General features: G+C 32.9%; 1 protein-coding gene and 1 long non-coding RNA gene across 4 annotated transcripts in view; one reads left to right on the top strand and one right to left on the bottom strand.

Annotated features, from left to right (window-relative positions):
• LOC129743863 (rho GTPase-activating protein conundrum) overlaps nucleotides 1-24,053 on the top strand; it is a 352,674-nt gene that overhangs the window by 156,483 nt on the left and 172,138 nt on the right. The gene's annotated exons all lie outside the window — the stretch shown is intronic.
• LOC129743864 (uncharacterized) lies at nucleotides 8,980-10,502 on the bottom strand. The gene is made up of 3 exons (XR_008736706.1): nucleotides 10,396-10,502; nucleotides 10,010-10,307; nucleotides 8,980-9,614 (listed from the first exon to the last, which is right to left on the bottom strand). It is a non-coding gene; the product is annotated as an uncharacterized LOC129743864 (long non-coding RNA).

Consider the following 24,053-nt stretch of genomic DNA (forward strand, 5'->3'; position numbering starts at 1 on the left):
AGTTGATTTGTAACTCTTGAACGGCGTAATAGATGACACTGTTTGCATTCAGTTTCTAACGTATTTTTTTGGTGAAAGCATTTGAAATTTTACACACTTTTTTGACGGTTTTTTGTTCGAGCTTGTACGTCTGTTTTCTGTGCTAGTATTACCTATTTTTCAACCTAGATGAAGTGAAGTAGGCGTTGGATTGGAAGGTCGTGAAAAATTTGTATCTTGTTTTAAAATTATCAATTGTTTAAATTTTCATTTTCGATAAAAAATTGAATGTTAAGTAAATGATATGTTAAGTGAGAGCAGCAGTCTTGTAGTTAGATGTCCAAGGTCAGGAACCTGTTATCTTGAATACGGTCAATTTCCCCGGAGAAACTTCATTGACAAAACGGAAGCAAACAGCTAAGTTTTCTTGAATTTTCAATTTATTTCTAGAAAAGTTATTAATCCATAAGTTGCAATCTGAAAATATACACATCATCGGGTTTCAGTACAAAATTCCATAATGAGCGATTTACAATTTCATGATGTGATTTTGATGATGATCTGGATTAAAACGCACCAAATTCTTTTTCATTTTAATAAAATAATATTTACGTCAGTTTTTGAAAGAAATCTGCAATGAAGCAATGATGTGTTTTTAAGAAAATTTGAAATTGGCAAAAATAAGTATTTTGCTTGAATTTCAATCTTTTTTTACAAATCATAAATAGCTATTTTGTCTTGAATCCCAAAACTCTTTGAATCAATAATAAATGAAAAAAAATTATCAACAAGTAAAAAATATTATAACGAGCAAACAACATGGTTTCTTCAAAGGACGCTCTACAGCATCAAATCTTCTCGAATTCGTTACATACGTTATCGATTCTATGAGCAAAGGCTTTCATGTTGAGGCTATTTATACCGACTTTAGCAAAGCCTTTGATCGCATTGACATACCCCTTTTAATCTTCAAATTAAAAAAATTGGCTTTCATCCAAATCTTCTCTCCTGGTTACAATCATACTTAACTGATCGAACACAAATCATCCGTTTCCAAAACGAATTATCCAAATCTGTAGCTGTGACCTCTGGTGTGTCTCAGGGGTCTCATTTAGGACCTCTCCTTTTCATACTGTTCGTTAACGACATTTCCTTTATTGTAAAACGGATTGAATACCTAATATACGCCGACGATATTAAACTATTTCTGAAAATAAAAACTACCGAAGATGCTGAATCATTTCAAAACGAAATCAATGTTTTCTTTGAATGGTGCAACAAAAGTTTACTTCAATTGAATGTTAAAAAATGCAACTCTATATCATTTAGCAGAAAGCAAAGTTACCCCATCATTGAAACAAAATTAGGCAATCAACCAGTACAATAATGCAAAATTGTAAGGGATCTCGGCGTCATACTGGATTCAAAACTCACGTTTGTAGAACATCTGAACAATATCATCAATAAAGCAAATTGCATGCTAGGATTTGTTAAACGTTTCAGCAAACACTTTCAAGATCCGTACACCATAAAATCACTTTATATATCCTATGTTCGTTCGATATTGGAGTATTGTAGCATCATATGGAATCCTTATTCGAATCAGTTCAAAAACAATTTTTGTTATATGCGCTACGTAAAATCAATTGGACCACTTTTCCTCTGCCATCGTATGATTCTCGTTGTAAGCTTATTGATATAGAACCTCTCAGTAAACGCAGAGAATTTTCCCAAATTGCATTTGTAAATGATGTTGTTACACAAAGAATAGACAGTCCTGAATTACTTTCAAAACTAAATTTTTACGCATCCTCCCGTCCATTAAGAAATAAACATTTGTTCTACATTAAACTTTACGAAAAAGACTATGCAAAACATCAACCTATTAATCAAATGATGTACAAATACAATTAACAAAGTGAAATTATAGACGTAGCGATGAACAAAACACAATTAAAAAAGGCATTCAAAAACAACTTCATAGAACAACAAAACAATAGCTTACATTAGTTTTCAGTAGTTTTAAGTATTGTAGTCTACATAGTTTGCTTTATAAATAAATAAATAAATAAATAAATCGTTAAATCTTGCAGTATAAAAATTGAAATACAGAAATTAAACAAAAGTTTGTCAATTGCAATAATATATGGTAAGAAAAAACAAAATATAATAAAGAATAGTTAAGTTAACCATATACAAATTTCAATGTGAAGCAATTATGTAAATACTTTTGCTCTTCACATGTTAGAACCATCATACAATAAATTGGCATTAGACTGATCCAAATTTGTATGGGAAATTAAAAAACTGGTAAATGTTATGCGCTGCAGATTAAAATTGATCCTAGGCCTAGTACAAGATCTCATGCCAAATTTGAGACAGATCGGACTCAACGAGCCTGAAGTTTGTATGGGATTTTCAGACAACATGAAAACCAGTTTTTCATCAATAGCTAACCAATCCTTACGGCCGATTTCATTTGAATTTCTTAAAGCCTATACTATGACAAATATTCCATCCCAAGACTGCATTTCGATAAGAGTTAAGACAAAAAAGTTATTATAGGCTTCAAAAATGGGCTAACAATTTTAAGTGTGGTATTCATCACTGTTAATGAGTCGGGGCTACATATTGACGCATCTAACAGTGATGAACCACCCTTAAAAAGATTGCTCATTTTCGAAGCCTAATATTTTTTTATCTTAACTGTTATCGAAATAATGTCTCTCCATACAAACTTCAGCCTCATTGAGCGACCCCTACCCGTGCTCCGATCTGAGCCAAATTTGGCATGAGATCTTATATTATGGCTAGGACTAATTTTAGCCTGAAGCGCATAACTTTACCAAAAGTCAGGTCAAGTGAGGCACTCTTTTTGAATCAATTATAAAGTTTTGAGTTTCATGAGAGAAAAACAGGAGAGATTGATAATAAAATTTGGTTTCTATTTTTACATTATTACACTTGTCAAAAGTGTGTGTACCCTGATCGAATCCTTTTCTCCCATTCCACCAACCAATTTATTACCTAGGATACAGAGGTAACCTCTGTCTGGAAGTACAAAATTATTCTTTCATCCTCTTCTATCTCACTTTCCATTCTATCTATTGACTACTAGGACGTAACCGGCGCCGTTATTGGTGTTGAAAGAAAGTCTTAAGATTATGAAATTTTAAAGATGGATAGAAAGGTAGAAGAAATGAAAGATGGCAATAATGAGCGGGTAGAATTTATTTAGAAACATTATCATTACATATCATTTTTTTCGGTCAGCACGGGCTAGCTATTTTGAAGTGGTAAATGCAGATAGAGTTGCATCTACCACCACACATTAGTAGGCCAAGTGTGATTCGTCCCACAAGCAGAAAACTTACAGTGCGAACGAACGTGATTAATCTCTTCATAAAATTTAATTTTAACACTAAACGTACCGGAGGCGGTCAAATGACGGTTTTTGAACTTTAAACGATGATTACGCCTTATATAATAGTTTTTTCGCAAATTTAACGACAGGACAATTTTTGTTTTTGAAATGCAACTATTTTTGCGTTTTTAAATTTTTTTTAAGTGTTACGGTTTTCGAATAACGCATGTGGTATACCTATTCATACCGCGAGCGGTCAAATGACGGCAAACACCGTTTTCGCTAAAACTCCCTTGTTTCTCAACCGATTTCTACCAAATTTATAGTTTTTATAGTTTTCAGACAATTTTCAGCTACAATCAATAACTTTGAAGTTATTTACAGTACAAGAAAAAATTTATGAAAAAACATGCTTCAAGAAAAAGGTTGTAAATCAGTTATTAAGTGCTCGAAAAAAATTTCACTTAGTGGCTGAGAAAAATGAAGTTAGAAGCTATATGTTGCACATATGGAACATTTTTTAAAATTTTTCTAAGATCATGGCCACAAATATGTAAAAAAGTTGTGAAAAACCCGTACTTTTCAATCAATCAACCGCCAAAGCTATTCCTGTTACAGTAGAAAATTTTGAAAAGGTGAATTGAAAAGTAGACGTAATTTGTCACATTTTGGCATCTTTAGATTTTGGAAATACGAAATACATAATTTATGACGACTTTTCAAAGGTAGCTGTTTTTCGAACTTTTTATCAATTTGGATTTTCTAAGACAATTCCTTCACCTAAGCTCAGCTTTGCACTGGATTTTGAGTACGTTAACGTAAGGTTTAGGCAATAAAACTATATGCAAAAGAAAGCTTATTTCATACCGGTTCTAATGGTGTAACTGCATTGGCGGTGCAATGCTTGGCAAAAATATGATGAATAAAACAGTGAACTAGTTTCTGAATTTTGAGAAGTCAGTAAAAATTCTTGCTTGGTAGACGGGCGCTGCGCTGAATGCAAACGTCGACATCTAAATTAATTAAAAAAATTCGAGGAATTATTTAACATTTGCAGAACAAAACTAATTCTTCATTAATTTTGCGTTGTTTTTGTTACAAAGAAATTTGTTTGTGGTAAGTTTGTTTGTCAAGCAACAATATTGTGCTGTATCTTTGACAATTTTCATTGAAAAACCCTGGAAATTTGGTCAAATGAACCTCATTTTCTACCCGGCACCTTTTTTGATCACGTTCATTGATTTTAACGAAACTTAGCCTGGTACTAGATCAAACATTTTTATATCTTTGGATACAGCATATTTAATGAAGCAATTCCGAATTTCCTTTTTTTTACGGGAATAGCTGTATCTTTGTTTCCAGTCATTGAAAAGACTTCAAATTTCGTAGAGCGTTAATTAGATTGTTGAACTAAATTGTGTGAAAATTTCATGAAAAAATATCAACCGAGAGAGAAATGGCAGCTTGTCAAGTTGGAAGTGGGTACGCCGCTTCGCGCAAATTCATTCTTTTTTTAACGCAACTGTATGTCAATTTTCATCTAAATCCAATGTAAAACATTATGAGTCATCTACAAATCTAACATTTGTCTTCATTCCTGGTAATAATTAGCACCCACTTATACCGAATTTCAGTTCTCTAGATCTTATCTTAACGCTAAAACTAGGGCTGAGAGGGCAATTGAGGTCAAATAAAAAAAAAAACTCACAAACGAACAAACGGAAATTGTTTTTAATGTACAAAGAAACACATACCTTGAGAAGTTTCTCCGACAGCATCACTAAAATTTTCTTCCTCACTCGAATACAATTTAAGAAGATCCAACGCACTGGCCATTTTAACTAAGAACGAAATTTGTTCGAACTGCACGAAAAGGGGCCGTTCACATACCACGTGGACAACTTAGGGGGGGGAGGGGGGTATGGAAATGACCACGCTTGTCCACGGAGAGGGGGGTAGGGGTTTGTGTCATGTCCACGTGGACATACTTACTTTCAAAATATTTTCTAAATGTGAATAAATATTCAGATGTTTAAATCAATATCTTAAAATTGCAAAGCTTTCCAGTTTAAGTTTTATTCTTCGATATTATCGACGTTTTTCGGTGAGTTTTAATAATAATAAAACAGATTTACCAGTTGTCCATACGTTTCGAGCTACTCTGGCATTGGCTCCTCCTCAGTGGACAAATTGACTGGCCATCGTCTGAACTATTTTGATTTTGGAGTTCAGACGATGGCCAGTCAATTTGTCCACTGAGGAGGAGCCAATGCCAGAGTAGCTCGAAACGTATGGACAACTGGTAAATCTGTTTTATTATTATTAAAACTCACCGAAAAACGTCGATAATATCGAAGAACAAACAATCGCGGTGATAAATCCAAAACTCAGTTTAAGTTTTAACAATTAGTTGCTGCTAGAAAGCAAGTGAATGATAATTTAGAAATCATATATTTATATCAGGAAATTCTTATTCGTTTTTTTTTTCAAAATCAGCCATTTAAATAACAAAGAGGCAAAAAGTGGTGTTTTCTAGCTTTCAAATTATTGGTATTTAAAAAACTGTTTCAAATCTGTCCACGTGGACATCCGGGGAGGGGGGGGTAGGGGTTTGCCAATAGTCCACGCTTGTCCACGGAGGGGGAGGAGGGGGTCAAAAATCTCATTTTTCTGTCCACGTGGTATCTGAACGGCCCCAAAGACTAAAGGCAGCCACACAATACCGCATCGTCCGTCGCGTCACGTCAGCTGTCAACGCCGTCGTTGTGTACTAAAACGCTGACGCGACGCACTCTACTAATTTCGCACCACAATATAGCGTCCACTGACAGCCAGTTAAGCAATTTTGTAAGTGGTAGTCGCGTTTTCATTACGTTGGTGAATTTTAAAATTGTGAACGTTCAGAAGTGTTTGGAGTTACTACAATGGCGCAGTCAGGTAAAAGGAAAACAGTATTGTTTAGTAAGTATGGAATTAAAAAAAATATATATCTATATGAACATGAAATTTAGTTGGATGATATGTTAAACGAAAGTATTCAATATGGCGTTGCTTTGGAAATAAGATTGTGTTTGAGAATTATTGTTAAACATTATTAGAAAAAGACTTGAAATGTAAATTCGAGCGAGAGGTCTCGATATGTAATATCAAATGGTCTGGTCGAAGTCTGGTCAAATATCTTGCGAGAGGTCTTGATATTAAAAAAAAAAACCGTATCTTGCGAGAGGACTTGATACAAGAGTAGTTCGACCTAGAACTTTCTGAATTAATAAATAAATATCTTGCGAGAGGACTTGATATAAAAAAAAAAAAGTATCTTGCGAGAGGACTTGATACAAATGTAAATTCGAGCTAGAGCACACGAAATTAATTAAAAAATATCTTGCGAGAGGACTTGATATTTAAAAAAAAAAAAAAGTATCTTGCGAGAGGACTTGATACAATTTAAATAAATCGAGCGAGAGGTCTCGAGATGAAATTAGTAACAAATATCTTGCGAGAGGACTTGATATTAAAAAAAAAAAAATTAAATAAAAAAAAAAAACGTATCTTGCGAGAGGACTTGATACAAGAGAAATTCGACCGAGAACTGTCGGAATAAATAAATAAATATCTTGCGAGAGGACTTGATATTTCAACAAAAAACTATCTTGCGAGAGAACTGGATATAATTAATGAAAAAACCGAGCGAGAGGTCTCGAGATGAATAACAAATATCGGGCGAAAGGACTTGATATTTAAAAAAAATAATAATATTAATCTTATATATCTTGCAAGAGGACTTGATACAAAAGTAGTCTCAAGCGAGAGGTCTCGAAAAAAATTGTGAAGCCTTTTAAAAAAACTCGTAATAATAATTTGAATACTTAAACAAAAAAAAAAGAAAAACAAAAGTAATGTATTTTTCTAGTGTGCTTGTCACAAATCAAAACTGGAGCAAGATGTCTCGGAATAAAGTATTGCACTGAAGCGAGAGAAATAAAAAAAAAATATATATATAGCAGCAAAATCGTAAACAATTTGTCTTGATCTAAATTAAAAATAATAATAAGAATAATGCGTTTTTAAAATTATTACAAATAATGCTTGTTAAATTTATATAATGGTATGATCGATCCAATGCCGTGATTGACCGAAAGTTTTTAATTTTTTTTTATATCCAATGGAAACCAAATTTTCTTTTAAATTTATTCTATTGATTATGACATCCATTGACCTATTTCTGAATTAGATTTACTTTCATTTCATCCTTGTGCTCATTGGATAGTCTCAGCCAATTTTATATAATAAAAGAAAAAGTTAACTGGAGGCAATGATTGTATCTAAATATACATTTGTCTTGAGAAACCTGACTTTATTGTTAAAATATAAATTTCGACAAATCAACAGAATCTGCTACTGAAATATGGAGAGTTCGTAATCTGAAATCGGAAACAGAAACAACATTATGATCTGAAATTGAAGTGTACATCTTCATTTGAAATCTGAAGTACTTAAAACACTAGAGTTAAAGTCGAATTTGTGGTTTGTTGTTAGGGACCTAAAGTCGAATTTGTTATATTATTATGAGCCTGAAATCTAAAAACTAATAAACGCACTATGTAATCTTAGTTATAAGATTAGATTTGAATCGGCTAGTCAATCTGACATCCTGATCTAACATTTATCTCGGAATATTTAAGCTGTTCATTTCCGTAGAAATGAGTGAGTAATATTTCTTGACCTTTTAATGTACAAAATGGTGTTTTTTTTTTTTTTCATTCTACTATTGTAAAATTTTGGTCAACTTTGAATTGTGATCCGACTCTTAAAAGAAAACAAAAATAAAGAAATTAGCATAATGAACGACATAAGATATGAAGTTTTGGAACATAAGAATGAGTTTTATATTACAATTCGACCTACACAAAAGTTTCAAGTGAGTTTTATTTCTAACAGTATAACGCTCAACATTATGTTTCTTGAGGCTTGTGCATCATTGATTGTGATGGAATCTTGTTAAAAAAAAAAAAACTTAGTTTTATTGTTGCTATACAATCCATTGTAGCTTAAATGTATTCGAATGTACGTATTTGAAATTTAAAGTCAAAATCTAACTTGTCTAACACGTGCCAAGGAGAGGCTATAGTACACTATACACATTGGAAAATATTTTTCAGGAATGGTTATCATAAGTTGATTGAAGTATTTATTTTGAATTTGAAGCTGTAATCGCTGGGTAGTTAAAGGAAATTTAAACGAGAAAAAGAATCTAAATCTGCAAATCATAAATTTTCTAGAATCTAACCTGAGAACTTTGTTTTTAGCTTGAAAGCAATTACCAAAACTACAGTAGTTGTTCACTAGACAAATTTTGTTGAGATCGAAAGGTGCTTCCGTCTTTCGGAGTTGTATATCAGATGAACCTTGAAAATAGTATAATTTTAGAAGAATATGCTATTTGTATCATATTATTGATATACCGTTCAAAGTAATACAAAGAAATACGCATATATACTAATATAAATTGTATTAGAACTATATAAATGATTGAAAGAAAATTTGTCTGACCACATAGTTAGTCACAAAAAAAAAAGTCGATTCGCGAGCTAAGAAACAATCAAAGGCGTGAAGTAGTAGCGCCCCTAGAGAAAAAAAAGTCCGAGTAGAAATTATTCGTTTAACGGACAAGTGAGCTGTTATTTTTAGCTGGTCCAAAATTCGTTGCTGTTAACTGAATCTGTTTGTGAATTAATAACATTTAAATACGATTTTATGATGTAGCACATGTTGCATTTCTATAACAGTTCATTCACTGTACCTGAAATTTGTTTTTTTATATTAGAATTAAATAATTGAATTTGATTGAATTGAATTCGAAACTAAGAAGTTGCAAAGAATTTTCATTTGATGTTGATCTGAACCTCATGGCTAAATGCTAAAATGGAGTATGGTCCCGGAATGAGCACGTTGACACATCGAGCAATTTCCAAGTCGACGTACTGTTGAAGAAACCCAAAATGGCCTTAGTAGGATCATGGAATAATCGTCGATTTGAGGGTTGAGTGTAGAAAATATTGATCTGGTTCGTATGATAGTTTTACTAGAGGGTCAGCTGACCGCCAACAGTTTCATTTTGATGTGAGTTGGTGAAGGGTGTTCTCAGTGCTTCGTTTTTTTGTCTTCAAATCAGGAACTGAGAAGAACCGTTTTTCGTGAGATTTGAGCTGGGCGTATGTAGAAATGCTTGGATTCAGTTTGTTTCTGGAAGGCATAAGCCTTTCTGTTTCATCTGCAAAGAAAGTTGATCCTTATTAACGATCTATGTGTTGCAGATCTTTCAAATACAGCTCAAGTTAAATCAGAAGTCAGGTATAAGTCTTAATCTAGAAGCTATGAATTTCAATATTGGAAGCTGGGTAGCAGACATAAATCTTTGCCTTTATTGCATGGAATTTGAAATCTAATCTAAATACAGGTATATTCTGAAATATAGTTCCAAATTTCAGAAGTTGATAAACTCTGATACCTTTACAAAGAAGAGTAAAAACATGTACGAAATCACAATTCCCGCATTGTCAGTAGTTTACGAAAAGAAGTTAATATTGAAGATGAAAAATCAAATATTGATGCGCTCATCAATTAATTTCGAAAATCTGTAGAACGAGGAAATAGAGATGTACTTACTAGATGATTTAAAGGGCCCCATTTTATACATGTCCATCCGTTACAATGCTGGAAAAGTTTTTGATAATCATTTTCCGATTTTAGTGACGCTCGTCGGCTCCACATCTACAGGAGATTGTAAAGCCAAAAATTTATAGCATTTCGTTGTGTTGCGGAGAGGTTCATCCACAGGGTTTGTCCTCTGTACTGTTTACCTGGCGGGGTCTGTTTTTTAATTTTCAAAAGTTCGATGTTGTTGGGGTTCTCTTGTTCAACAAAGAAAGTAATGCCTGTTCCCAGTAGTGGCGGGAATGCATAGCTTCGAAGATATTCTAATTGTTAATCATCGTTTGTGAAGAGGCTGAAAAAAAGTGGAACGTTAAATGACCAGATAGTTGGATAGTTACCTGTATGGAGGTGTTTCGGTAGTCCACTTCTTGATGTTAAAATAGTTAAAATAGTTAATTGTTTTTGTTTTGCTTCGCAATTTCGACGATTAGAACACAGGACAGTATCAAGGGGGAATATGCGTGCAGCGCTCACGCCTAAGCAAATTTACTCACACTGGTTTTTTTTATAAAACTTTTAGCTAAGCAAAAAAAAAAACAGCATATTTCGCATAAAAATAATGTCTATTACATTGTAAGCTGGTTTGTATGCGCGGGTTTCGTACAAGTTATAACAAATATGTGCTATCTGAACGTGTGTAGTGAAAATTAAATATTTTACATAATTTACTGAGCGCTTTAAAAATGAAATTAAAAACCAAAACAGCGATTAGAAATTAACAGAAACGATACAGTATGGAATTTCAACGTAATTATAAAAAAAAATTTGAAAATACACATACATAAATTGATTGATAAAAACCTTGAGAAAAGTTCTCTCTGTTTTTGTAGGTATATGACGCATTAATGAGTTACGATAACGGTTTCAGTGTGAAACAATGAATTAATTTACTATGATTTTTTTAAGTTATCTAAAAAAAAGAGAATGAAAAAATAGTCTTCATAGTAGAGAAAGGGGATAATGTAGTGAGTAAGGTTAATGGAAGTAACAAGAACTGCAAATGGTAGTTAATTCTGTAATTTAATATCGACAGAGTTTATTAGCATAAATTTGAAATTACTCTCTTTTCATAACCGGACAGTTTTCTACGTTTCTACTCACTGAGTTGCGAAACATAGAGAAACGTGTAAATCAGAAAAAAGTGGGTTTACGTTTCTACCTCCCAAAATGTGGGATTGACTAGTTAAGCGTGTAAGAAAAGAAGATCTTTCAGTTAAGCAATTTTGTAAGTGGTAGTCGCGTTTTCATTACGTTGGTGAATTTTAAAATTGTGAACGTTCAGAAGTGTTTGGAGTTACTACAGTGGCTTGAAAGAACAATTGAAGTGTGAATGCATCTGTCTTGTATTAGAGATATGTGCGGGAGAATATAAAGAATGTATTTAATGCGAAGGAGATACAAATAATTTTTTACTTCAGTTTCTAGGAATGCTCGGTAACTTATATAATGCTTAAAATAAAGTATCTTTTCTTCTTTTCTTTCTTTATACTTTTTTTCTATTCTTTATATCTTTTGTATACTCCCATTGACCATTTTTCTTAGACTCATTTCTTTCTAAAACAATCATAAAATAAAAAAATATTTCATTGCACTGTTTGAATACATATTACATAATTCGAATTAGCATCATGGAGGAAATGCAAAGAATGCTTGACTCATATTTAAAAAAAATCTATTTGTTTCATCTGAACAATATGAAATATTGTATTCATAAATTTAAGTGATAACCTTGTTTTAAAATTGGATTATTGTATTGTATCATTGGTTTTTACTTCAAGAATATTCTTTTATATTTATATCCATCTTTTATAATCACAATCACAATAAAAGTAAATAACAATTAACGTGTTCGTTTTTGCAGAGGCTGAACCCATTGGAAACATGTGACTATATTTCATATATTTATCGTTTTGTCATTATGTGTGTTAATTTTGTATAACTTTAAATAGGATAACATTAATTACATTTGTTTTTTATGATATAATTATTATTTTCAATTATTTTTCTTTTATTTGTATATTAATTTTTTATTTATTTATTCATTAACCTCAGAGGTCATTCGGGTTCGGAGGTTGTTGGAGGCATCTATGAAAATTTGAAGGATTCTCCAGGCAAAGCTGCGGTAAGATTAGAGCTGAGTAAAGGTACCGTAAGGAAAGGTGAAAGATCGGATGAAAATTGAATTGGGTATGAAACTGAACAAGGTTGGTTCCAGCTACAGGTAAGCTGAGAGTGTCTAGAGGTAAGATAGGTAAAAGGTAAGATTATTTTACCATACAACTATTTCATTGATTGAATATATTATATAAGAGCGAACAAACAGTTGCCAGCTGGGCAGGTATCTACACGTATGCGGAATACCTGTCGTAGATTCTTAACTCTTAATATGTTATGAATTTTATACGGTTGCGAAACTGTTTGCTCGTTCTACAAATAAGACATACACCTACACGAAACATTTTCATTTCATGACAGTTCACACGAAGCCATGGTGTCGGGTATGTGATGATTTGCATAGAAGATTGGCCGAACTAAAAATCTAAATGATGCAAGTTAGCGCATACGTTGGCGAAACTGCGGTGAATCCGTGCACCCATGGTGGATTATCTACATACATACATACATACAATATAGCGTCCACTGACAGGGCTGACAGGGAAATATTGAGAGAAAACTCGCAAACTCCAACGCAAAATGTTTCATTTATTTTTATTTAAAAAAAACGGGAACATACAAATCAAGTTAATATTTCTAAAAAACGCTTTATATGTAATTTCATCATTATCATTATAATGTTAAAAATAAATTTCAATGACGTTTTTCAACAAATGTGTATCATCGAAGAGATAAAATGACGATGATATGATTTTTGAATCTGTTTGTGTCAATCTTTGACGAAAAATATCAAATACGATTAGTTCAAACCCATGCTGACGCGCTTAAATTTTGATATTTTTCAAAACCAAAACGTCGACGCTCGAAAACGCTGCCGTTTAGAACAAGTTTTGCGTTTTAGTACAATGCCTTCGCTGACGCGACGCACCATTGTGGCGACTCAAACGGAAAATGGCATCCTCAAAATTAAATGACAACGCGACGCGACGATCGACGCTGTAGTGTGTGGCAGCCTTAAGGCAGCCACACAATACAGCGTCGTCCGTCGCGTCACGTCAGCTGTCAACGCCGTCGTTGTGTACTAAAACGCTGACGCGACGCACTCTACAATTTTCGCACCACAATATAGCGTCCAGTGACAGGGCTGACAGGGAAATATTGAGAGAAAACTCGCAAACTCCAACGCAAAATGTTTCATTTATTTTTATTTAAAAAAAACGGGAACATACAAATCAAGTTAATATTTCTAAAAAAAACGCTTTATATGTAATTTCATCATTATCATTATAATGTTAAAAATAAATTTCAATGACGTTTTTCAACAAATGTGTATCATCGAAGAGATAAAATGACGATGATATGATTTTTGAATCTGTTTGTGTCAATCTTTGACGAAAAATATTGCTGATCCACTCTTTTTTTCTATTTCTGCGATAGCTGATTTGGGCTCCCGTAGGGTACCACTGTAAAAAAAATTACAGTATTCAAGAAAAAAATGAGCATTGTTCTACATAAGGATTATTTATCGACTGAAATTAAATCGGATGAACAAGCGGAAAACATTGAAAGATGATTTAATAAAAAGTTGTCAAACAAACATGTATACCAAATATTATTATCGGATTATCTATTGTTTATAGAAGCTTGGTCAATCAGCGGTTAAAATCACGGAAAAATGAATAATAAAAAAACCTGTTTGCGATGGAGTCAATCAGCGAACAAATTAACGAAAAAAATGAAAACCTGTAGTTGTTTAAATAAGTTTAGAGTTCGACGACACGGTAGCGATCATTCATTGAATGTTGGATTTCGTGCTATGTTTTGCAGTCGAAGTTATCCGTATAAAGTTTAACTAAAAAGCGGTTAGCGTGTAGAAAACCGTCAGATTTTATACTGATTTGACAGATCGCAGAAAATCCGCTGTTATGAGTGCGCAGTCCAATTTTTTGCGAAGCGAATGGTATTATTTTCTATAAAAGATTATTCACCGTACACAACTCCTTTTTTTAACTTCTCATATACGATTTGTTACATTTTAACGACAACATTATTGAATTCGACCAGCATATAAAGTATCAAAGACGCATTTATCGCATCAAAAATCTTCGTCATGCTAAATTTGTTAATTCTCAGGCTATGGAAAAATGTGTTTTCAATAATGTAGATTGTTTTTTGTTTTGTCTGGGATTTTAACGCTCGTAATTAATTCAATCTCATTGAATACTAAGAATAATAATATTTCATTCCGATGACTTCATGTTTTGTCCTCTCTTGCAAAATAATGATTTGAAGATTGATTCAAGAATTTACTTCTTAACTTTTCAATGAAATTAGTGAGTAAGAGTGAATTTTTTAACTGTGTTTACTGCTACGGCTAGCCTACCGCACGGAAGGCTACCGTCGCGCGATTAGAAATTTTCCCAGTAACCGCAATATCAAATACGAATAGTTCAAACCCATGCTGACGCGCTTATATTTTGATATTTTTCAAAACCAGAACGTCGACGCTCGAAAACGCTGCCGTTTAGAACAAGTTTTGCGTTTTAGTACAATGCCTTCGCTGACGCGACGCACCATTGTGGCGACTCAAACGGAAAATGGCATCCTCAAAATTAAATGTCAACGCGACGCGACGATCGACGCTGTATTGTGTGGCAGCCTTTAAGGATAAACGTCACTCCGACGGAGAATCGTCTAATCAAAACAAACGTTTATACGCCGAACTGACGCATATCCATTTGAAGTAATTATACGAATTTTACGCAAAATTAAGAGTTGTGTTTCAAAAGGCTGCATTTGTCATCTATCTATGCATGAATTCTACAGATCACATTTTATGAAAAGTCTCAGATTAACGAATAAAGAGGAAAAAGAGAAAATCGCTTTTATTCGTTTAAAACGAAAATGGTTTATACGTCACTTCGGCGTAACACGGCAGCGCAGTGGGTGGTAATATCTTAAAGCTGTTTTGCACACGAAGACGGATGAAAAGAAACGAAAAAAACAAACAAGCATTAGCTCAAATTTTCTAGTTTTTCTTCCAGAAATATATTTATTATATTTTTGACAAGCATTGCACCGCCAATGCAGTTACACCACTAGAACCGGTATAAAATTTGCTTTCTTTTGCATATAGTTATATTACCTAAACCTTACGTTAACGTACTTAAAATCCATTGCAAAGCTGAATTTGGGTGTAGTGATTGTCTCAGAAAATCCAGATTGATAAAAAGTTCGCAAAACAACTACCTTTGAATAGCCGTCAAAATTTATGTATTTAGTATTTTAAAAATCTAAAGATGCCAAAATGTGATAAATTACGTCTACTTTTCAATTCACTCTTTCAAAATTTTCTACTGTAACAGGAACAGCTTTGGCGGTTGATTGATTGAAAAGTACGGGTTTTACACAACTTTTTTACATTTTTTGTGGCCATGATCTTAGAAATTTTTCTAAACAATTTTTCATATGTGCAACATATAGCTTCTAACTTCATTTTTCTCAGCCACTAAGTGACATTTTTTTCGAGCACCTAATAACTGATTTACAACCTTTTTTCTGAAGCATGTTTTTTCATAAAATTTTTCTTGTACTGTAAATAACTTTAAAGTTATTGATTGTAGCTGAAAATTGTCTGAAAAACATATTTGAGTCGAATTATAAGCTTTTCAAAATTATAAATTTGGTAGAAATCGGTTGAGAAACAAGGGAGTTTTAGCGAAAACGGTGTTTGCCGTCATTTGACAGCTCGCGGTATGAATAGGTATATACAAAGTGTCGGTATGTTTAGTGTTAAAATCATGCAGATTCAACCTTTTTCGAATAAAAGATTCGACTTTAGTTTAAAAGTGCCATATACAGATGAAAAATTAAAAAACTCAGAAATGATTTTTTTTTGGTTTTTTTTATTCTGATTTGTTGATAAACATTCAGAAAAATAAGTGTTTTTGTTTTAAGCGGTCAAGGTTAAAAAAGTCTTACCGACCTTTGCTCATCTTCAATGGGTGGAAAAAAAAGTTCAATAAATTTTACTGCTCAAAGTCAATCACGATTGCGCACGAATTGTGCCAGCCAGCACCTCCTCTACTCTCAACTGGCCAAGACCTTATCGATTGGTCTCCATTTTCGATTCCTTTCGAGGGCTCTGGCTGGCGTTTTCTTCACTGATTCAGTTTCTCGACTGAGCAGGAGCAAAACTTTGAAGGTTATTCAATTAACTAACTATGGGAAAGTATCATCTCCGGTTGGTCTGTGTCTGGCTCTGACTGTCTGGTTGTGAATCGTTTCGAACCTAGGGCTTAAAATTACTACTATCGAAGCTCGGTATCGCAGGTAATTGCCGGATTAATTGCAGACGTTGCGATGCTGAGACGGGGCAGAGAGAGAAAACCCACAACAATGAAACTCGTTTAGGTACCGATCGAGGGAATTGGCAGACCTAAATGATGAGCTATGAGATTGAGATCAGTAAGTACTCCTTTAGTTTGGCGTAGGCTTGTAAACGTTTTGTATACTTTAAGGGAAAAAAGTACTAGGATCATAATCGATTTTGGTTTAGGTTCTTGCTTCATTTAAGAATAGGTAGATAATACAGTTGAACGCAATTGCTTTAAAATGGATGGTGCACCCTATACTAGGGTTACCAGACCCCGCAACACCAAAAAGAGTACAAAAAAGTCAGGAGAAACGATATAACTCCCATTTTTTTCGAGCTCTCAGTCTTCAGGTTGGTTAAAGATCCATTTAATTTTCGAGCTGCGCCCGGATACTATGCTAAACAGAAGGAAATGAATGTTCATATTTCGTTTTATCTTAGGCCTCGAATAACCGGGTTTTTACGGTAATTGGAACCCGAGATATTTCAGTTCATTCAAATACTGTCATTTGTTGAAGTTATGCAAAAGTTGAGTTATTCGAAGAGCAGTATTTAGAAGATGCTGATGCTGAGAAACTACAAAAAAACATTATTAAACAATCAATTACCATTTCTATTTTTCTTTCTTATAGAGGCGTACAATCATTATTTAAGATTTGTGCGCATTCATGTATATTACCTTAGTTGTGTACATATTGATTACTGTTTGCATACTCAAAGGCGCTTATCGCGTTCACTTTATTACGACTAAAAATGCCAGATAATGAAAATAAGATGTGTAAGTAAGAGATGAATCAGCTGAAAGCTGAAAATCTCTTTAATAAAAATATTAAAAAAAAATTAAAACAAGATGTTGAAGTAATTTGTTGTAAGGAGTATTCTTTCCGTAGTTTTCGCATAAAACGTGAAACAAATTTATAGAATGGAAGAAAAACATAGATTTTTCAGATCGAATGTCTTTCAACAAAAAAAGAGTACATTTGGTGAAATTTCACAAAAAGAAGAGTACGCCAATTTCTCGATCGAAAAAGAGTACATGTACTCTTAAAAGAGTACGTATGGTAACCCTACCCTACACCGGAATCAAATTCATCATTTAATAACTGTTCTTCATCAGTTTTACTGTTCTATATAGAACAAATCTGCTTGAGTTTTCACCTCAAAGATTTTTTCTGAAGTTATCATCCTTACGGATGAGTCATATCTAGAACATCATACTTTACAATTTTGTTTAAATGAAATTTATCTATCGTTAAACATGGGAACATCATTTTAGGTGTCAAATTTTTATAAATAAATTTTGATAAAATTTTGAAAATTTTGGCGTTTTGAGTTCAATTTAATCATAAGATATTGTCTATCACTTTTTGTTTAACTGTGTGGAAAGTTTGAAGTTCATCAGATTTGAGTAAAATCGATCTTTGATAACTGATAAACCTACATAAAAACTGAAAACTGATTCAATTATTCTTCATACAATCAAAGATTCAGATCTTATCTATAGATATTTTCGTTTCAGAAATGCAAATTACAAATCAAAAAATTAAATTCTTCAATTTTTAAAAATTTGACTAGGTAAGACTACAATAATTTCTGACATCATCCAAGGAAGTCTTTGAGTATTTTATATTGAAAATTTAAACTAGTTTAAAAATTTGATTGAACCACTACAAAAGGATTTGACTTATGCTTTAAGAAATATCACAGATTCCATTTGATCAAATCTTCTTTAAAATTTCGCCCAAATTCCCATATTTTGCAAAATTGGGAAAAATTGCCAAAAGATAACTTCTATAACTTTTTCCTGAGAAGTCAAAACTCCTTGCGGTCTTGAGGAAAGTTGATCATTACATTAAAACCTTAATTTTTAAATACATTCTAAAGTTTCATAGTTTTGTCGAAAAATTCACAAATTTTGAAATTGATTTATCGGCCTTTTTGATGAAAAGTGATTTCCTTTTTTAGTAAGAACATCTTAGAGTTTTGAAATTTTTATAGACGGATAGAAAGTTAGAAGAAATGAAAGATGATGAAAATGACCGGGTAGAATTCTATTCAGAAGCATTATCATCGCATACCAAATTTTTGTTCGGAACGCTAATTTTCACAATATTTCGTTTCTTTTAACTATCCATCTACAAAAATTTCAAAACCCTGAAGATGTTCTTACTAAAACAGGAAATCACTTTGCACCAAAAAGGCCGATAAATCAATTAATAAATTACGATGAAAAATCCCTTCTTAAAAAGTACATAAATTTATTAAATGATTTTTACCTCTTTTCAAAAATTATCTCGAAATTTTCATAGAGCTGATAAAGAAAAAAAATCTAATTGCATATTTAGATTTTTTGCTTGAATGAAATGATTGAAAATTGTTTGCTCTTCGGAAAAAAATATTTTTAGGTGTTTCGAATAGCTTCCTTGTACCCTTATTCCGACTAGAATTTTATATCACGCACATCCTGCTAGCATATGGAACAGTAGTCTCCAAGAAGTTGGAATTTACTTTAGATTAAAGGCGACTTTAAGTGCAAACCTTCGGATTTCCACTTAACTGATGTTGACAAGGCTAGAAAAGATGTCTGCACTAGTAGCTGCAATGAATAAAACATATGAATTAATTTTCACTACATTTTCAACAGCTATAAATCGCATGACCAGCAAAGCGATAATATAAATTTTTCAAACCCATTAACCACCACCACCCTTAGAAGTTCCATCCTGTTTTGTTCTGACTGAGCAAGGTGCGAATCGAATTTCCTTGCAGCTCCGATCAGTTCAAGGTTAGCCGAGAACTTTGGACTCTCATGATGATAGTTAATCGCGTACCGACACTAATCGTATTGGTCTTGGATCAGCCAAATGGCAGCTCTCAAATTAATTATTTATTTGTGAATGACTACGGCCAGCAATTAAAACCGCGAACTGACATTATTTTTAGCTTCTCTCGCTAATTAACTCTCGACCGAGTGCGGGTGTAACAGATTTCCGGACGATGGAAGAAACAACATTCGCTTACGTACGACTGTCGATATTTTGAACAAAGACACAATGGAAAGGAGAACGTTAAACTTAATAGGGCACTGGTATCCGGGAATTATATACTTACAGATAATATCGATGTATAACGTTTTAACTTGATGACTGACTTTTTTTTATTTTATTTTTTTTCAGGTGAGTGTTTCGTTTCCATTCATTGGACAAATATTTGCATCGTGAGTATTAAGTAAAATCATTCAATCTTATATCTAAGTGTAGGATGCCAAATTTTAACTCATTTGATCAAATTTTAGGGGTTTCTAAACAAGGTATTGACTTTTGGAAAAATTATAAATACACTTTTGTTCTTAAATAAAAGAAACAATGAATTTAAAAAAATATTTTATTCTAAAACACACCGCAAAATAGTGTTTTCTTTCAATTTATAATTCATTTGGCATCAGTTTTTGTAGGGTAGGCGAGTTCTCTTACTTTTCTCTCACCATAACTCATCAACTTCTGCACAGCGATTTTTCCGACCATGTTTACCACTTATGGCTAATCTTTCTTGAATTTATCCACACTTTACGCTGGTTTCATGTACTTCCTCAGATTTGCCTTCGTCGAAGCCAAAAAGCTTCGATTGGACGAATCTCTGAAAAGTTTGAAGGGTTCATGAGTTTCAGTAAACATGTGAACTTGTTGAATTCCTACCTTTTTAATGCATCCATAGAGTAGTGACACAAAGCGAGATCAGGCTAGAATATTGTAGGATTGTTATGCTGTTTGATTGAGGGTAGCAATCTTTTTTGTAAATATTCTGGCACGTAAATTTTGGCCATACATGGTATCTGAGGTTATGAATGGACGAGACATTTTACCGCATTCACATATGACTTGCCACAAGATAACCTTATTTCCAAATTTTCCTGTGTAAATGACTTTTACTGATGCAGGAACATCCTTTCCCCTTCTGTGGAAGGAAGTTTATGTGGTCCCGGTTCACAAAAATAGGTTAAGACGTGATGTTGACAACTACCGGAGAATCTCAGCCTTATGTTCAATGGCCAAACTATTTCAATAGGTGGTCCAGTATCCCATTTCCTTGTTTTGTTAGAATTACATTTCTAATGATCACACAGAAAAAAATAAAAGCTGTAAAATTACGGCAACTATCCTGTAACAAAAAGGAGCAGGACATTTACCGTAAAATTACAGGTCGACAAAAAAATCAATGACAATTATTTTTACATGAGCAGATTTTTTTACAGGTTGCTTTAAAATCACAGTACTGTAAAATTTTATGCCATTTTGATGCCTAGAATTCATTTTTGTTTCTTTTGGAAAATTATTTGGATTTCGAATACCATTTTTTGCGAGAATAAAAAGAAGAAAATAATAAGATTGAATCATTTCTAGAGTTTGTTTTGATTAAGTCGTATGAGCCACTCATCGAGTTTCGAGGAAATCGCGAGGAAAGTTTCACAACACCTTTTTTATTCTAGTATTAAAACTATTGTTCAGAATTGTCTGAAAACTTGGTTTCCAATCGTAAAATGGATAAAGAATATGCCTGTGAATTCGATATGGGCATTAATATTGTTCTTACAAGTCAACATGTACTTACAACCTTTTGCCTTGATGGTTTGGTGCGTACGTCGTTTTGCTAACTTTGGAATTCAATCTTGATAAAAGATTGAATTTGCCCAACAATTCGCTATCCCGTTTGAAGTAACGTGTAGAACAATCGGAAACACAAATACGTCGTACATAGAAGTGCCTGCTTAATGGTTCCTTCAATCGGTGCTGCGCTGGACTGTCCTTCGGCGAAATGTTTCTATGAGACAGGACACTATTAGCTACCACCTGTGTCTCAGTTGATCCAGCAAGTACCGCGGAAACGTGTCCAAGGCTAAAAAACTGTTCAGGAAGTATCTGTTGTAGTAAAAAAATATATGAAGTAGTAGGCTAGCAAAAATTAACACATAATATGATATTATCTCACTTACCCCGAAACATTTTAAGCCATTCATTCTTCTAAGCCAGCTCACACACTCTCACAACCGATTTTCAGTCGATTTACTAGCATTTTTTCACAAAATTTCATGCATTTCTTCGAAAATGCAAAAGGACCGAATAACCAATCAGCCGAACTGTTGTTTAGGTCCTTTTGCATGCACGGCAATTTAGCGCAACGCAAAAAGTCGTTAAAACCAAATCACCCTAAAAAATGACAAAGTTATTATACGTCTAAAATTCAAATAGTTTTGTTGAAGTTATTGAATGACTAAATGAATCAATGTTTTTAATAAACATACAATACATTTTTTACAATTGTTTGCAGTCTAAAACCCCATTCTGTTTATAATGGTTCATACGACCTAATCAAAACAAACTCTAGATTTTATTTAATGTAACGAGGAATGAATTCATAACATACAATCTTGCAAACTTTTTTCAGAATTATATCTGGAACAGGTTATTATTTTAATTTGTAGCACAATTGTAATTCATCTAATCGATCGTAATGTAACGAAACCATTGTAGAAAGCTTAGTTATACACTTTTCAAAAAATAATCATATACATATTCCCGCACTACAAAAATTGAACTATTTGCTATACAAACATTAAAATAATTTACTGCATGGAATTTTTATGATTACATCAGTGGTTTTTTCATCATACTAATGTGTCGCTAAAGTCAGGGCAGAATCCGTTGAATCCAGATGTGTTCTCGATTGCGAGATTATATAGCTTCCAACCAATCCAGAAGTTCAAATGAAAAAAACTACATATTTGAGTTGTACGGTCTTTCTTCTGCTTTTTTCTTGAAATCAATTGATGAAGTGGAAAATCTGGAAAAAATAAGACTTTATTAGTCCACCAGTAATACAAAAGCTAAAACTTATAGTATATTCTTATACACAATACTTTCAAGAATAATTTTCGCAAATGATAAAAATCGATATTTGTGCCATACCGATATCGCATATACATAGGTATAATAATATATAATATAATAATTAATATATTATATAAACAGTATTTTCCCAAAAAAAATCGCATCTACACAACTTAAGGCAGTTTTCTTAAGATCGGGTAATTTAAAAAAAAATCAACTTGGTAGTAGAATAATTCCGAAAGTAGAACCATTATTTGGATTCATTATCTAAATCATTAGGGAACAGAAATTAGAATAAGGTTCCAGTACAAATTGAAAAGAAATTGAAATGATGGTTCATAAACGCTTATAGAAAAAATGTACTTAGTTGAATAACCGTTAAACACAGTTAGCCAGACAACAAACATTGAAGCACAAATTTTGAAAAAAAGGTAAGCAACTGTCGTCACTGTATACAAGTTTTATAACAGCACAAGTTTTGAATCAGGAAATTTCCTGAAGTTTTCCTGATCTATCATCAATACGATTGCTCTATAACTTCAGGCGTTTAATGCATTGACAGAATTCAAATGCATACATTTGAATTCTGTTATGCGCCTTAAACGCCTAAAGTTATGAAGAAAAAGTGTTTATGATGGATCGGGAGAATAAAAAAGTTTCCTTATTATTGAAATATGATTTATTAAGGAAAATGTTTTCATTTATCAAACTCACTAATATTTTTGTTAAAAAAATTGAGGACCTTTACTGCATATGAGTCCCATGTGTATTAAATGCAAAAAACGCTTTCAAAGTTTTATCTCCCATCTACACCACATGAGCTGCATGCTTTTCATGGAACGGTTTCGGTTTCGAAATTTTGCGTACAAAGTATTTACAACGATTTGTATTTCAGATAATTTAGGATGGAAGGAAACAATTTCCATAGGTAAATCCACATCTGAATCATATGCGTAGAAAAGCAGTGTACTATTACCAATTACCAATAATTTTCGTTGGTAGGAAAAAAAATCGACATTCTAAAACAAGAGCATATTTTAAAAATATATCGAGATGATTAGAACAGTCTTTTTGATTCATATGCTTAATTCAAGAACCAAACAAACTTCATTTAGCTTGTTTGATAATTACCATTTTGCTGTTAATTAATGAATCACTCCGTTGGCTCCTTCGTTGAAAGTACACATTCAGTCTAAAAACCTCAAAGGTTAATTGCAAAAAATAATATTTGATTTGAAAATTTGCTTATAAAAAATAATCAATTTTCTTACCGAATTCGCAATTCAAAGAATTGAAACGTTGCGTCCCTTCGGATAACTTTAGACTATCGTTCAGCTTGAAAGTTCAAATAAATTCTGCACTGCGCCCTTTTAATTCAATTAGGTAGTCTGAAAGCAGTTGCTTGGAACCTTGCTTGTCGCTTCAGCCTGGAAGTGGAAAAAGATTTTAAGCCGTGTTCAAAGTGCTGCTTAAGAAAAAAAGGAAACTTTGATTTGAGAAATTGAGGAATTAAAATCACAATTAAGGCTTTTAGATTTTTAAAAAATTATTAAAAATCTGAGTTTTGCACCAGATGTAGATTGAAATGTGAAAATTGATTGGTATACACCTACATAAAATA

This window comes from Uranotaenia lowii, chromosome 2, assembly GCF_029784155.1.
Source record: "Uranotaenia lowii strain MFRU-FL chromosome 2, ASM2978415v1, whole genome shotgun sequence".
Lineage (NCBI taxonomy): Eukaryota > Metazoa > Arthropoda > Insecta > Diptera > Culicidae > Uranotaenia > Uranotaenia lowii.